Source organism: Peromyscus maniculatus, chromosome 3 (assembly GCF_049852395.1).
Source record: "Peromyscus maniculatus bairdii isolate BWxNUB_F1_BW_parent chromosome 3, HU_Pman_BW_mat_3.1, whole genome shotgun sequence".
NCBI classification, from domain to species: domain Eukaryota; kingdom Metazoa; phylum Chordata; class Mammalia; order Rodentia; family Cricetidae; genus Peromyscus; species Peromyscus maniculatus.
In genome coordinates, this window is record NC_134854.1 from 74,983,578 (window position 1) to 75,000,728 (window position 17,151).

A 17,151-nucleotide genomic window follows, 5' to 3' on the forward strand; every position below is an offset into this window, starting at 1 on the left:
AATGACTGAGGAGGGGGGGGGGATTCCTGAAGAACAGTGACAGCTCTGCCTGCAGAACATAAAACTAATGCTGTCAAAATAGAAGTCCAGCAATATTCAAAGTCAAGTTTTGCTTGCCTAGGATTTGGACACCCATCCACGTGGTTGAGCCTTACTTGGTGCCACGAGTTTGTTTGCTGAGCACATTTCATTTTCTTTTGCTTCCGTCACAGTCCTCCCTGCCTTTCCTGGAAGCTTCCAGTCCCAAAGGCTGAAAAAGGCCAATGCTCTGCTGGGCAATTAATTTGGGTGCCTGTTCTAAAATACCTCTTTTGGTTTGTTACAATGCCAAAAATTCCACCAGTAAGTGTGAAGGTCCTTCTGTATGGGTGTTCCTTAAGATCCATTCAAATATGACTACAGCTTCATGGATTCTGGAGTTCAGCCCTAGAGGGGGAAAATGTATAGTAAGGACAGATAATGGAGACCAGAGGACCCAACTTTGAATCTGCCAGTGTGTCCCCAAGATACTCTGAAAGTCGTTGGTTACAACCTGTTTCTTTTTATTTTCTCCTCTCTCTCTCTCCCTTTCCCTCTCCCTCTCCCCCCCTCTCCCCCCTCCCCCTGTGTGTGTATACATGTGCAAACATTGAACTCATAACTCACTAATGTAGCTAGACTTGCTGGCCAGGAAGCCCCGGCGGGTCGTCTGCCTTTGCCTCCCCAGGTAAGCACTACCACACCTGGCTTCTTTACACTGGTGGTGGGGATGAGGTCCTTATGCTTGCACAAGCATTTTGGCACTGAGCCATCTCTCCAGTGGCCTTGGAAGGTACAATCTATGAAGACAAGGTGGTCTTCAGAGCCTCTGTTTTCCTGCATTAGGTCATTATTTATTTACCAACCTCTTCAATGGCTTCTGATAAGACATTCTCAGACTGTTCACCCTCTACTAAGGCTGGGAAAAATCAAGTGATTTGCCAAGTGTCCCACGGTCATGACCAGGATTTGAACACATGAAGTCGGTGTTCTTGTTACTGCCTGTATCCCCGACCTTCTATCTCAGACAAAGTTAGGAAGTACCCCAGGAATGTTTGCTTCGGGTACCTCCAACCAGTTCTTTTACTTTCCAGATAGAGTTCACCTAAAACCATTCTCAAACTCTAACTTCTCAGTGTTTTCTACTTGGATGAAAATGGTCAAATTGCCGCCTTTCCAAAGAAAAGCTTGTTTCATAAAAGCCCATCAGTTAAGAGGATGCAAAAAAAAAAAAAAGACTTCCCTTCAGAATTTCAGGCATCACTGAGCTGTGGGACTGGAGGCGGGTTTAAAAGAAATATCCTAAACTTGGAAAATATGAAAAATACCTGAGTAAACTGAAGCCCATGCACAACACTGTGTTTCTGTGAACAGAACTGTTGTGGCTCAGGGCAATTCTTTTTCCACACTCTTAATCCGAGTCCGCAAATGAACAGCTTCAACTCCCCACTTGATGAGATATCTCATCACAAACATGAAAAACAATACTCTGTGTTGTAGACGGGGATATGGGGGCGCAGGAATGGTTGCTAGCCACGAGTCCTTTATTCTGGACTTAAAGAAAGAAAGAGGAGGTGGCAAGCCCTGCTTTTTAAATTCTTCTCAGCCTGGCTTCCCTGACAAACCTGTTTGATGGGCATCAGGGACCTGAAGCCAGCTTCCTAGGGAAAAAGTAGCCATCACTCATGCTTCATTGGATTTCTCTGACAGACGATCACATTCTGCAGAGCCTGGCATCAGCGCGTCATTATTAAGACTTGCCTTAGCATTTCTTAACTGATCACGGATGCTCTGGTCCTTGGTGGCTCCTCTCTCCTGGCACTGTTTGTAGTTATTTGACCTTTTCTCAGTGGATAATCCACACAAAAAGCCCTAATTACTTCCCCAGCTTTGGCCAGCCAGCAGTGCGAATAATCAATGAGTCTCATTTCGGTATTGCACAATCAGATGCTTATGGCGTTTAAAGAACATTTTTCCATTGACCTGCCACAGCTGTAGGACAATTACCAGCAGCGAAGCTGCTGCTGTAATCACAAGATGACCAGGTGACCTTGCGGGTTTAAAGTTGATGACTGGGCCCTTGACTGGGGCACAGTCATGATACAGAACATATTTGAGGAGAGAAAGGACGCTTCATTGTATACTAATGTGACATGCTAGGCCCCAAGAGCAATGTTCTGAAATATTGACAAATCACAAGACTCATATTGGCAGGTAAAATTCTGTATTTGTATCCATGGCTCAGCTACTTCTTCCTATTACACATAAAATAGTAAAGAAATAAGATGGAGGGCGCTAGCCTCCTGTAACACATCTATTTTGCACTTTTTCTTAAAGCAAATGTGAGGATAAATTTGAAGAAAGATGGTTTCCAGTTTAAAAAAAATTCCACAGCTCATAGCATGTTCAAATTGTGATAAATCCAGCCAACCCTTTGCACAATATTGACTATTAAAAAGATGTGCAGGGAAGCGGGCTGTGGTAGAGCACACCTTCAAAGCCAGCACTCAGGAGGCCGAGGTGAGTGGGATCTCTGAGTTCCAGGACAGCCAGGGTTGTTACATGGAGAAACCCTGCCTCAAACAAATAAACAAAACAAAAAGATGTGAAGAGGCTGGAGAGATGGTTCAGGGGTTAAGGTCACTGACTGCTTTTCCAGTGGACCTTGATTCAATTCCCAGCACTCACGTAGCAGCTCACAACTGTCTGTAATTCCAGCTCCAGGGGATCCGACACCCCCCAGACATGCATGCAGGCAAAAGACCAGTGCACATAAGATAAAAATAAATAAGCCATTTTTTAGAAGATGTGAAGTTTGCGGTTCTCTGACATTATAACTATCTACCAAGTTGACCATAAAGCTTAATTATCACTTCAGTTGCAGGGAAATAGAAAATGAAACATTTCCGAGGCTGAATCAAAGCACAGCCCTGAAAGCTTTTTGGAACCAAGGAGTCACCATCTGAAACTTGGCAAAGGGATCATGCAGTGTCCTTCTGGAGATCTGCAATGCACATTATCCTGAAGCTTGGGGAATGTGTTTCTCCAAACACATTTGGAAAAAAAAAATTTTTTCCTTATTATTAGCTTATATGAAAACTGAATTTGTGGACATTGCTTCTTGTCTGAGAATGAGAATGAGTGGACTTTCTACACTTTTTTTTTGTTGTTGGTTTTTTGTTTGTTTGTTTGTTTTTAGTTTTGCTTTCTTTCTTATGAAAAATGAACGGACTCAAATCAGTAAAGAAAAAAAATGTCGGGACAATAGAACAGTTATTTTGCTGGAAGAAAAGATATTTTGCTGGAAGAAAAGATGAAGGAGAGTAATTGTCCTCAATTGAGGACACAGCGGAAGAGAGTTTGAGAATGGGAAAGTCCCAGATAAAAGCAAGGGGGGTGGGGGGAAGGCATGAGGTGATGCATCCGCTACCCTGCCATTCCCAGACTCCATGGCTGCCCTGACTTAAACAGAGGCAGAGCCAGCTCATCAGCATGCAGTTGATGATTTATCCAGCTTGCTGTCAGAGACGGCACTGTCTAAAGACCCAGCAGAGAATGAGGGAAAACAGGCAGGCCCGGAGCAAGCCAAGCAGGCAAATCACCCAGAAAACACGCACAACACACCGAGCGCCGCTCGCCTGATGGTGAGATCTTGATTGATCCCCAGACACGGAAAAGCTTTCATGTGTGGGTCTCCTGGGATGTGTAACCCAAGTTTATACTGATCCCGGCAGAACGCAGTGCATAGTATTTGTAGCCAACGAGCTGGCTTCTAAACAGCACTTTAGCTCCAGCAGGCATCCCTGTGTTCTCCAGCGTTACCCACGCTTGGCTACCAATTACAACTTTTTCCCTGTGCGTGCTTATGGCTTTGCTGGACACCAAGGCCTTCCTTTCTCATCCTGCAGAACTCCAGGATTACAATAGATCTTACCCTTACTCTACAGCACTGTCTTTCAACAGCTCAATAACTCTGCACTATTCTTACATTGTATCTTGGACTGGGAGCAGGGCAGGGGACTGAGAATGCACTGATGTTTTTCTGGAAACATTCATTCTTATGTGTTGCCAAACTGTTGAGGATAGGAGGTTATTATTAAGGTCAGCAGTGACAGGCAGCTGGGGAAGGGAGGCAGAGGCAGCGCCAGCAGGAAGGGTTCCTCCACTCGCTGACTAAGTCATTTCGTCTGCCAGTCTAAAAAGCCAGAATTCAAGGCATATCAGTGAGCGGCAACGCACCGTGGCCTGCGTGCAGGACTGTGACTCCAGTCAGGCATTAATCACCCCACACATGCTCTGTCACGGCTGAATCTGTCCTCTGTATAGCCAGCAACACTTTAGAGCCCATTCTAAATCTAAACAGGAAATTTCTAGAAAAAAAAAAAAATACACTTAAAAGGGCCGAGAAGGCGTACACACAAGAAATAAAATATATGGATCTCTGAGACTAAGAAACTACAGGATTGGACATGGCTATGGGATAGGGACTACACGAAGCCGATATAATTTTCAGTGCTGGATGGATGAGAGAACTGCAATACACAGAAGTTAAACAACAAAGGTCATAGCTGTAGCAGAGAACCCAAGAGCTCATCTAAATTCGCTGCTTTTCCTTTCTACCAAAATATAGTGTGGGAGGGGGCGGTGTATGTGTGGTGTACGTACGTGTTTGTGCGGGTGTGTGTACATGTGAGTGTGGGTGCAAGTACACACGTGTTCGTGTGTATGTGCAAAAGGCAGAGGTCAACATCAGGCACCTTCCAGCACTCTCCACCTTCTTTTCTTGAGACAGGCTCTCTCACTGAATCTGGAGATTAATTCAGCTATACCTGCTGGCCGGTGAACTCCAGGGATCCTCCCATCTCTATGCCCAGCCTATGCCGGGGTGACACACCGCACCGGCTTTCGTGTGGGTTCCAGGGACCTGAACTCAGATCCTCATGTTATGCAGCAGGCATTCATTGACTCAGCCGTCTCCTCCACCCGACAACGTTCCTTCTTTTAAAAACCATTGATTTCCTAAATTAATGTTTTTAGGTGTGTCCATGTGGCCCAGGCTTGTCTTGAACTTACTGTGTAGCTGAGGATGACCTTGAACATCTGTTCCCCTTGCCTCTCTGTCCCAAATGCTGGGCTGGGCCATCATGGGCCACCACGCCCATTTTTATTCATTGCTGAGGATGAGACCCAGGAATTAGTTAAGCAAGTGCGCTACTGTCTTCAGCCCCAAAGTTATTTTTAAAATACTCTTTGGTTTGTATACAAATAAAAGTGATTTGTTACGACATTTTCATCCATATATAATTGTACTCTGTTCTTATTTGCCCCCCACTGCCTCCTCCACCCCACCCCTCCCAGTCTCCTTCCTCCCAGCACCCCCCCACCCCCCACCCCCACCCCCCGCTTTCATGGGGCAAACATTCCTTTACTGTCTCTTATTCTACATCCCCTGTAGCTCTTTTTCGCCTTCTAGTCCCTCTCTATGTCCATGTCCTATACATGCACATAAACATTCATTTAAACCTGATTCGGCACCTGAAAATCAAGTCTGGCTAATTTCACTTCACATAATGATCTACTATAGAGAATACCATCAAAAGGTATTTGTAGAGAAATTAAATTTTTATGGCCTTTTCTTTAGCATAAGAAAATACTAGCTTTATATGTTATAGAAGAGAAGCAGAAACACAGAAAAAATGAGACAGCTATGGGCTGGATTAGGAGGCACAGAGCTTTAATCCCAGCACTTGGGAGGCAGAGACAGGTGGATCTCTATAAGTCGGAATTCTGCGAGGTGGAATTCTACATAGTGAGTTCTAGTACAACCAGAGCTAGGTAGAGAGACCCTGTCTCAATTTAAAGAAAAAAAAAAGAGAAGGAAAATAGGAAGAGGAAGAAGGAGGAGGAGGAAGGGGAGAAGGAAAAGAAGGAGGAGGAGGAGAAATTCAAACAGCATCGAAATATACAGGATGCATGTGCTGTAAACATTTGTCCCACCTTGTGTCTTAGGGCAGTGCACCAAGAAGGAGAAGAAGGAGAAGGAGGGGGGGCTGGAGGAGGAGGAGGAGGGGGAAGGGGAGGGGAGGGGGAGGGGGGGAGGAGGAGGAGAAAAAGAAGAAGAAGAAGAAGAAGAAGAAGAAGAAGAAGAAGAAGAAGAAGAAGAAGAAGAAGAAGAAGAAGAAGAAGAAGAAGGAGATCAAACTCAGCATCGAAATTCACAGGATGCATGTGCTGCAAGCATTTGTCCCACCTTGTGTCTTAGGGCAGCACACCAAGAAGAAGGAGGAGGAGGAGGAGGAGGAGGAGAAGAAGAAGAAGAAGAAGGAGATCAAACTCAGCATGGGAATACAGAGGATGCGTGTGCTGCAAGCATTTGCCCTACCTTCTGTCTTAGGGCTGAGCACCAACCCCACGGGCCCCTGGACAACTGGAGAGGGAAGCCAACTGTGATCTGTTCTTCAACTGACATCTTGTAAGATGGTAGTTTTCACACTTGGGATGGACTCTTGTGTGACTGAGAAACCAAAGAAATGCTACACAGACTTGCAGCCTGTGGTTAATATTTTCATTAAACCATCCCAAGCTTCTTAATATAAACACAGTTCCCTCCTTCTAATCAGCAAGCTTATCTGCACATTGAGGCTTGTTGACTTTCTCAGGGTTTTGATGGGGTGTTTGCTCTGAGGATGTTGGCCTCATAAAGTTGATAGTTTGGGGAAGGCATTGCAAGAAAGGCCTCGCAATGAATGCAGTGACTCTGTTATCAACCATTTCCAGGAAAAGATCCTGGTTAGTCACTTGGGCCTTTTATCCACAGGAAGCCAAAAGTCTGAATCTCACACACATTCTTGAACGTTTGACAAATTCTAAAAGTTGGGTTGGTTGACTATAGTACTTTACACTGTTCTTTATGAAATCATATCCCAAGCCCCAGTTTGGCTTGCCAAGAACAACTCTGTGCTTAGTCCCTTGGCTGGGACTCATCTCAGGATCCAGCAAACAGCTCCCTCAGCCAGGATTAGCTATTCCTAACTGACCTAACTTTAAATTTGAAAACGGGAAGGACACATACTCCCCCACAAGATGATCCAGATCGTTGTCTAAGAGTCGTCAGGGGACACTGTGGGTGTAGTCCTGTGTAGAGCTGTTAGACCCAGACTGGCGTGATCTGAGAAGTCACCCCTCACTTAGTTTTCTCCTTCCTCTCCTGTCCAGGTCCAGGCTATCAGCCTTTAACCATAGCCAGAGAATGCTTCTGAACTTAGAAGTTGTCGTTTATCAACCAATTTGAGCACATCTTAAAGATAACCTAATCCAAAGCTACCCAAACTTTTCTGGGTCACAGCCCATGAATCTCTTAGTAATTTTTTCAAAGCATTCCTAAACCAGAAGGAGACGTGATGGTCTCACCTGCCTCCCACACGCTGGGATTAAAGGCATGCAGTCTCATATGCCTTGTAGATGGGTCTAGGCATTTAATAAGCATTTTCATCCTAACATATTAGGAGCTTTTTTTTTTTTTTTTTTTTTTTTGGTTTTTCGAGACAGGGTTTCTCTGTGTAGCTTTGCGCCTTTCCTGGAACTCTCTTTGGAGACCAGGCTGGCCTTGAACTCACAGATATCCGCCTGCCTCTGCCTCCTGAGTGCTGGGATTAAAGGTGTGAGCCACCACAGCCCAGCTAGGAGCTGTTTTTAAACAAAAACACAAAGAAAAAAGAAAACTATATTTTACTTAATTCTTAACTACAATTATCGCCTATTGGGATCTATAGACTTGTTTGCACAGTACATTGAAAACCTTGGAGTCTGATTGAACTCTACCACCCATCCATTGTTCTGTGCTGATTTTCAGGTAGTATTTATTTTGATTTTTTTAAATATCAATAACCCCAAAATCCATCTTTACAAAAGAATGACATCACAAAACATAGTATGAAGCCAGATGTGGTGGCACCTTTAATCCTAACACTTGGGAGGCAGAGACAGGGGGAATCTCTGTGAGTTTGAGGTTATTGAGGTCAACAGGACACCCAGAGCTACAAAGAGAGACCCAGTCTCAAGAAAACAACATAAATAAATAAATAAAGAAAGAAAGAGAGAGAGAGAGAGAGAAAGAAAGAAAGAAAGAAAGAAAGAAAGAAAGAAAGAAAGAAAGAAAGAAAGAAAGAAAGAAAGAAAGAAAAAGAATAAGTAAAAACATGCTATGGGCTACTGTTATGAAGTATTTCAAGCTATTATTTTACCTGGTGTCTGGAAACTGTAAAGTATCATTCCATTTCCCTTGCAAATTCATAATATTCTGCAATACCCTTCCTTCTAGTTCATAAATCACCCCAGGTCACCATAATGCAGGACTCTGGAGTTAGAAGTCTAGTCTTAATATCTCACTTCACTGATAAGCAAAGTAAGTCCAAGAGTAATTAAGGAACTTTCTCTTCTTTATCCTAATTATAAGAGAAATTCAAGTCAGAAGCTGTGCTCAGAATACTAAGAGTTTATCCTGTGTTCTAAAATTTAACTCAGTCTCGCAGATCTTGAATCTACAGAGTTAATGATGGATTAGAGACAACCCCAGAGTCTAGGACATCCCCGCCTTTGCATTCACTACGTGATGCTCCCCAACATACCAATGAAAAAGTAATTCACAAAGAGGAAGGGACTTGTGTAAGGGAACTTGCGTTATGGAGCCAAGAGAAGCTCCCAGTCTTCAGAACCTGTGCACGGGACTTCCTATCACCTCTGCACTGGACTTCTTCCTCCTCACCTCTGCACTGGACTTCCTCTTCATCACCTCTGCACTGGACTTCCTCCTCACCTCTGCACTGGACTTCCTCCTCACCTATGCACTGGACTTCCTCCTCACCTCTGCACTGGATTTCCTCCTCCTCACCTCTGCACTGGACTTCTTCCTCCTCACCTCTGCACTGGACTTCTTCCTCCTCACCTCTGCACTGGACTTCTTCTTCACCTCTGCACTGGACTTCCTCCTCATCACCTCTGCACTGGACTTCCTCCTCATCACCTCTGCACTGGACTTCCTCCTCCTCACCTCTGCACTGGACTTCCTCCTCCTCACCTCTGCACTGGACTTCCTCCTCCTCACCTCTGCACTGGACTTCCTCCTCATCACCTCTGCACTAGACTTCCTCCTCACCTCTGCACTGGACTTCCTCCTCCTCACCTCTGCACTGGACTTCCTCCTCCTCACCTCTGCACTGGACTTCCTATCACCTCTGCACGGGACTTCCTCCTCCTCACCTCTGCACTGGACTTCCTCCTCCTCACCTCTGCACTGGACTTCCTCATCACCTCTGCAGGGGACTTTCTCATCACCTCTGCACTGGACTTCCTCATCACCTCTGCAGGGGACTTCCTCATCACCTCTGCACTGAACTTCCTCCTCATTACCTCTGCACTGGACTTCCTCTTCCCCTCTTCAGGGTACTTCTTCCTCCTCACCTCTGCACTGGACTTCCTCCTCCTCACCTCTGCACTGGACTTCCTCCTCCTCACCTCTGCACTGGACTTCCTCTTCACCTCTGCACTGGACTTCCTCCTCCTCACCTCTGCACTGGACTTCCTCCTGCAGGGGACTTTCTCATCACATCCATTTCCCTTCTCCCCTTATCTGGAGACCATCTTGCACTCTTCCTAAAACACTACTCCTTTTCTTCCCTGTTTCTTCCCCGTCTCTTCCTTAATGTGTTCTACTTCTACTTCTGAAGACCACGTGTATTTATAAAGACCCACTCCCTTATAAAAGAACAAGCTATTGTCAGGCTATTTATCATAGTTAGAATTTTCGAAGTCTTTTGTAACTAGGATATAGTCATTTGACTAATTTCTACCCAATGAAATGGATGTAGAGATAATATATGCAATTTCTAGAAAGTACCCTTGAAGAGAAGAAAGGTGCGCACACACACACACACACACACACACACACACACACACACACACACACACTTGCTTCTGCTTGCTGTCTGAAAACCTGGCTGTGACTGAAGGAGTCATCTTGGGCCATGCGGAAGAAGCCACATACATAGGAGATGAAGAAACAAGGAAGGTGAGGCTCTTCCTGAGCCGTTTTGCATATCTTTGGACTTCATTTACATAAGGAAGAAACACATGTTTATAGTATTGAAGCCACTGTTATTTGAGTGTTTTTGTCAGAACTAGCTAGATCTAGTGCCAACAAAATAAAAGACAATCATAACAATGTAACAAACCATAAAGTACTTGAGAGCACAGAGCTATTGTTTCTTCCGTCCCATGCTATAGACTGCCCCTCCCCAACATCAGATGAGACGATGTTTATACCTCAGCAGAAGATAAATACAGGGATTCAGGGCCGGTGGAACCTAGGCAAATGGAGACACCATCCTAAAAAATAAGGTTATACGGAAATTTTTATACTGCACTTTAAAAACCACACCCCTCGTTGCCCTGGTCACCGCCAAGACCAAGATGGCCTGGAGACTCTCCACCTTCCTCAAGAATGCCTGAGCAAAGGAGCTGGTGCTAGTGGTGTCTTCTGTCTGGCGCCTCGCTATAATTATGTCCATAGTCAGCCCCTACACGGTGTATGCGCCATGATCAACCAGGCCACACCCTCCAACCTCCCAGTGCCTGTGTGAGGTAATGGGAACACGGCCAATGTGCCCAGCCACCCCCCAGGACCCTCAGGGCACAAGCTGAAGAACCTGTGAATACTCCTGATGATGGAAGAGGTCCCCTTCCCTATTGCCCCCCAATAAAAATGTGAAAACCAAAAAAAAAAAAAAAAAAACCCAAAACTTTTTTTTATTTCATTCCCAGAATGCTAGCAACAAAACATAAATATTCTAGGCAGGAAGGCAGGAGTTACACCCTTTTTTTTTTTTTTTTTTTTTTTTGAGAAATATGGCCAGGCCATGGTGATAATGTATCTACAGACTGTGTTCCCTATAAGTAGCCCAACTCAACAAGCTTGATCCATAGACTTCAGAGTCTCCATTACCTTTTAAATCTCATTATCAGTGTGTGTGTGTGTGTGTGTGTGTGTGTGTGTGTGTGCCTAAAATACATGAAAAAAATAACTGAATTTGTAGTGGATTGGTTATCTCCAAGAAAGGCGAGGTGAACATCATATTCTTAAAAAAGACGAAAGAAGATGCACACAGGTGCACAATATACACACATAATTAAGAATAATAAAAATAAATCTTTTAAATTATGAATTTTCACAAGCTTGGGGTAAAGAAAACATTTTTAAAGATTTTAGATTTAAACACACGCAAGTTTAGGGCCGAGGGTCAGCCCAGTGTTAGGAAGAAAGCTGGTCTAGCATCCAAGAGGCCCTGGGTTCAGTCTTCAGAGCCACAAAATAAGTAACTGAAAAAACAAACAAACAAACAAAAAACAAAACAAAAGTTTAAGAGTCACAGTGAGCGACCAGCGGGCAAAGGTGCTTGCCACCAAACCTGACAATCTGAGTTCAATTCCTGGAACCCACATAACGGAAGGGCTCCTGAAGTTGTCCTCTGACCTCCCATGTGTGCCATGGCATGTGCACACACACACACACACACACACACACACACACACACCATATACAAATAAATACATGCCAAAAAAAATAAAGAAAGTGAAATCTCCCTGGGGATTGAGAATATAGTTCCATCGTGAGAGTGTTTCACCTAACATGCACGAAGCCCTTGGTTCAATCCCCAGAACCACACAAAACCAGGTAGCACAGTGCATGTCTGTAATCCCAGCACTTGGGAAGTGGAAGCAGGAGGATCAGAAGTTCAAGGCCATCCTCAGTGAGTCTCAAGACCACCCTGGGATACATAATATTCTGGTTTTGTTTGTTTTGTTTTGTTTTTTACATTTACTGATTCTTTGTGGGTTTCACATCATGCATTCTGATCCCACTTATCTCCCTGTCCCCTTGAATCTACTCTCTGCCCTTACAACCTCCCCCACAAAACAAAACCAAATTTAAAAGGAAAAAAAAAAAAACAATAAAAAGAATAATCTTGCCGTGGAAACTTGTAGTAGTACTTTCTCATCAGGACCACCAGCTTGCAAATAATGACATGGAGACTTATTATTAATTATGAAAGCTTGGCCTTTAATTTAGGCTTGTTTCTAACTAGCTGTTATAATTAAATTAACCTGTTTCTATTAATCAACATTCTGCCATGTGACTTTTACCGTTCCTCAGTACATGTCTGACTTGCTCCAGTCTGCTGCTGCTGGTGAAATCTGAGAGCCTGAATTCTTCTTCCTCTTCCTCTCTCTCCCAGGAAATCCCACCTATCCTCCCCTGCTTAGTTATTGGCCAGCCAGCTCTTTATTACACCAGTCACAGCAATACATCTTCACACAGTGTACAAATATCCCACAACAAGCTACAGTGTGGCCCATGGAGACACAATTTACCGTTTAGTCCAATCATCTTTACTTGCAAGTGTTCATTGCCAAATGCCACTCGGTCTGGCTCAAGGCCTCTGGTGTCTGCTACCCTGATAATGGACTCTCACTGGGGCTCCTCTTGGATTTCTGTTGTTGTCCTGTGTCATGGAGATCCTCCTGTTTGGGATCTGTAGGTTCGTCCCCTTCTCCATGCTCCAACAGTTTATAAATCACGTGGATGTGAGGGTGGGCCAGCTCATAGCCCTGGTTCTGGGCCTGGGCGGCAGCTGGGTTAGTCAGCTGGATAGCTTTCCCTCATCATCACTATCTGGGGAAGCTCTCCATCAGTGCCTTCTCTAGCTCACCCAATGCAGACTACAGCAAGGGGCAGGGCCAGTTCTCCTGCTCTGGGCCCTCAGATCCGGGTCCCCCTCACTTACATCCCTAGGCCCAGTTCTACTGTTTTGCCTAGGCAAGATGCAGGGTCCTCTCTCTGTAGGAGGCATACGAGGCTGGAGGTTATCAACTCTCTTGCTCACCTGCAACCTGACACAGGGCCAGCGCTAGTGTGCTGCCCAGGCAGAGTGCAGACCCCGCTCCCCTGTGTACTGGACCTGGTGTGGGGCAGGGCTAGTTCTTTCACTCTCGTGACCCCGGAACCAGCTCTCTAACCCGCCACAGGTAGCAAGGGAGGGCCTCTTTCCCTCACCCATGCCACCTCATGGCTGATGGGGAGGGGCAATAATACCCTGTTTTAAACAAGGAAAGAGTCATGGTAACATCAGACTTCTCAGCAGCAACAGTGGAAGTCGGCAAACAATAGAGAATCTCTCCCGAATCATAAATCTTGTAAAGTAAATGTGAAAGTAAAATAATGGACTTCAGTTATTCAAGAGCTTCACTTTTGTCTCAGGAGGCTGTCAGAAGACAAGATCTGAGACGGACTTGGTGCTAACACCTGTCTGTAATCCCAACACGGAGGAGGCTGAGGCAGCTGTCTGGAGTTTGAGAGCAGCCTGGTACAATAGCTAGAAAAAGCAAGCGAGGGAGGGAAGGATGTGATGCATCAAAATAGTGTGTCAGATAGGAACCGGAAGTAGACGGCGGGACTGGAATACGCAGTTCAGTCCGTAGAGCGCTCACCTAGTGTGCCTCAAGCCCTGGGTGTGAGTCCCAGCACTCATGATACTGGGCATTCAGGAGGGAGAAACACGAGGATCGGAAGTCCAGTGCCAGCTATGTTTGGCCTGAAAAACTAAAGCGTGTATTCCGCGGTCCTCTATGGGAAAAGGGTGCCTTGCCTTGGAGGACAGTGTAGCAAGCCTAGAGGACAACTGGCCTGAACTAGAACCAACCGGGAGAGTATCCAAGAGAGATCCTAACAGCCAGCACAAAACCAGATGGACCTCACAAAGTCTTCAAATATAGGCAAACAAATGGAAAGGATCAGGGGACAAATCGGCTGCAAATGCACAGAAAATTAAGTAAATGAAAACCAAGAATATTATTCAAATAAGTAAAGTATATTTTTAAAGTGACACAGCAAGGAATGATAATACTACACTAATTTATACTAAATAGTATACTACACAGTTCGGCTATGAACAGCATCATGTACTCATAATAATGCAAACCCCAAATAGTGAACAAAACACAATTACAATATAACTGTGTTTTGAGGATAATTGGAAATCTGGAAATGTTCTGGCAATAATGAGAATACTGGTAAGCATACAAGAAAGATAAATTCTCATTTTTTCACAGCCAACAGGTAAGAGCCTGAAACAAAGCAGTGAAGAAGCAGCAGAAGCAACTTTGTGAAGAGATGTAGAGACAGGATCAAAGAATCAGGAAGCAGCGGGAATCACTGCAGGCGGCTTCCTTCTGTGGCTAAGAAGTGACCTACTATTTCCTTTAGGAAGGCATGTGAATAATTTATTTCTTTATTTTGGGTTTTTTGGGGACAAGGTTTCTCTGTGTACCCTTAGCTGTCCTGGAACTCACTCTGTAGACTAGGCTGGCCTCGAACTCACAGAGATCAGCCTGCCTCTGCCTCCCAAGTGCTGGAATTAAAGGCATGCACCACCATCACCCCACTGAACAATTTAATTTTTAAAACTATGCATATCCTTGACACAAATAAAAACCAAGAAGAAAAGTTCTCACAGCAATTTATGATTGAGGCATCTTTACCAAGTAAGTTTTTGCAAATGAGGATTATAAACACTCCCAGTTTGAAAGGTTCTTAGGTCTTTCAGAGGCAGAGATCTTATTTTACCTACCAACATTAAACTGGTAAGTGAAAGTGGATGGATAGGTAGGAACCGATTGTTGCTAACTCCTTGGAATCCCTTCACTCTGTTAGGCTCCGTTGCTGGTTACTGAGAAGAGCCTATTGCTGAGAAGTGCCAGCCTCTCCACTTGATTACCTAGACCCACTTACAGATCTAATGGCAGAGTGTTTACATTCTGAAAGATAATATAGTAAGATAGCTAACGTAAGAATAGGCTATCATATTAAGTAGGTTATCCAAAGAAGGGTAAACACCTCTTAGTTCTAGCTAAAACTAGAAATATATATATATATACATGCATACACAAATATAAAGTGAGTGCATTGCTGTTATGGTTATAAATAAATACAGTGAGGAAAATGTTGCAACAGCGGTACTTCCCCAGATCTGTCTTTAGTGCATATTATCTTTCAAAGTCACAGAGACATAGCATGTATGCTTCAAATGTCCTAGATTCTATAAGAATTGGCTGGAGAGATGGCTCAGCAGTTAACAGCACTGGCTGCTCTTCGAGAGGACCTGGGTTCAATTCCCAGCACCCATGTGGTAGCTCACAATGATCTGTAATGCCAATCCCAGGAAACCAGACATCTTCTTCTGGCCCCCTCAGGCACCAGGCGTGAATGTGGTACACAGACACAAATGCGGGTAAAACACCCCTACACAGAAAACAAACAAATAGATAATAAAAACCTTTTAAAAAAGAATTGTATATAGGGTCATGAGTTGGGGATTTATGCTGATATTTGACAACCAATTTAAAGTTGGCTTAATTAGTAATTCTACTGTCCAGCAGGCTTATCTGGGTACTCCAGCTTTTCAGCTCTTAAGTGATAATCAGCTTGTGGCAATTTGCCTTTTATCCAGCAAAAAACGTTTATAAACATTCTCATTAGCATCCATTTTGTTGAATGGGGGGGGGCAGGGTGGGCAGAGATATGCTACTTAGTTAAACACTAATTGTATTTTAAAATTGGGCCTTGAACTCACAAAATAAATCTGGAAATCAGAAAGATAAAGTCTATTTACCTGTGTCTCTAAGTAGCCAATTATGACTTCTGAGATGTCTTGGAGCACTCTCCCTGTTCTTAATGGAATTGCTGCTCAAATCACCATCATGAGGACATTACACAGTTTGATCTGTCTGTATTCTATTTCTGCTCCAAGTTGTTGTTATACTGAAGCCCTGTAAGAGTGCTCTTTCCATCACTGCCAAGGCCAGATAAAATAGTTTAACTAGTACAGCAAATTGCAGAATTATACATATAAATCGCCTGCTGCTGTCTTCAAGAGTATGCCTGTGAAGATAAAAGGCATTTTTCACCTTTCAGAAAAATACATTTCCAATGCTTTCTTTGCCTTACATATGAATTATCTCTTCAGGGACCAGGTGCAATGGGCAAAGAGTTGGCGGTCTTCCCAACACAGCTTTGAGTTTGGCTTCCTAAACATACTTGTTGAGTCAGAAACGACAGAAATGCAGAACTTAAGAGTTTAAAGACAGCAAGTCACGAACTGACCCCCTTCCTCCCCCTACACCGCACCTTTTGCCTTAAGGGGAAGAAAGGAGTGGGGGTGGCCCTTGGGGGAGACTAAGTTGAAATGAATTCAATTGCGTTTCCTGGGGTGCACCCTACCTGCACAGGAGGCTGGAAGAATCACCAATCCATGTCAGTGCAAACATAAGAAAGAGTTGGAATTCAGAAATGAAATTAGACATCCAGGCAGCCCTCCAGCTGTGCTGCAGATGCAAGATGAACACAAGCCCACTGCAAATTCGTATGCCACTTAAAAAACTGATGCACATCTAGCAGATTGCCACTCCTTTGAGACCAGTTTGGAGACCACCCCGCAGGGCAGTTCTACACATTGACACAGGAGTTTCTGACACATTTGGCACTCCAGAATATTCCTTCCTTTATAGGATTTCTACTCTGTGAGGTCTACCCCAAAATATTCTTGTAAAGGCATGCATGCAATTTCTATGTAGGAAATAGCTAGCAGAGAGGCTGCCTGGAGACAGAGGTCAACAGAGAAGCTGTTGAGCCTTCACCCTCCATGTGTTTGCTACTGTTGGGTCCTCTGCATTCCTGTTTCTGCATACTGTGAAAAGATCCTTTCTACAACTGGCTCCAAGCAAGTCCACAGTACAATCCCTTGGGCTTCTGATGGTAAGCTTGGGTCTGACTCCTGAAAAGACTTCACAGCAGAACCTCACAATACTATCATCTTCTAGAAGACGAGTCAAGGTGGAAGTTGAAGTGAAACAGAACCTGCATATTTATCGTGCCCTGTCCTATGATGCTTGTCTCAGGCCAGAGTTTCGTTCTTCAGGTCGTTGTTCAAATGCCAACTTCGTGAGGTATTTCAGAATCTTACATTTCATGTGTGTGTGTGTGTGTGTGTGTGTGTGTGTGTGTGTGTCTGTCTGTCTGTCTGT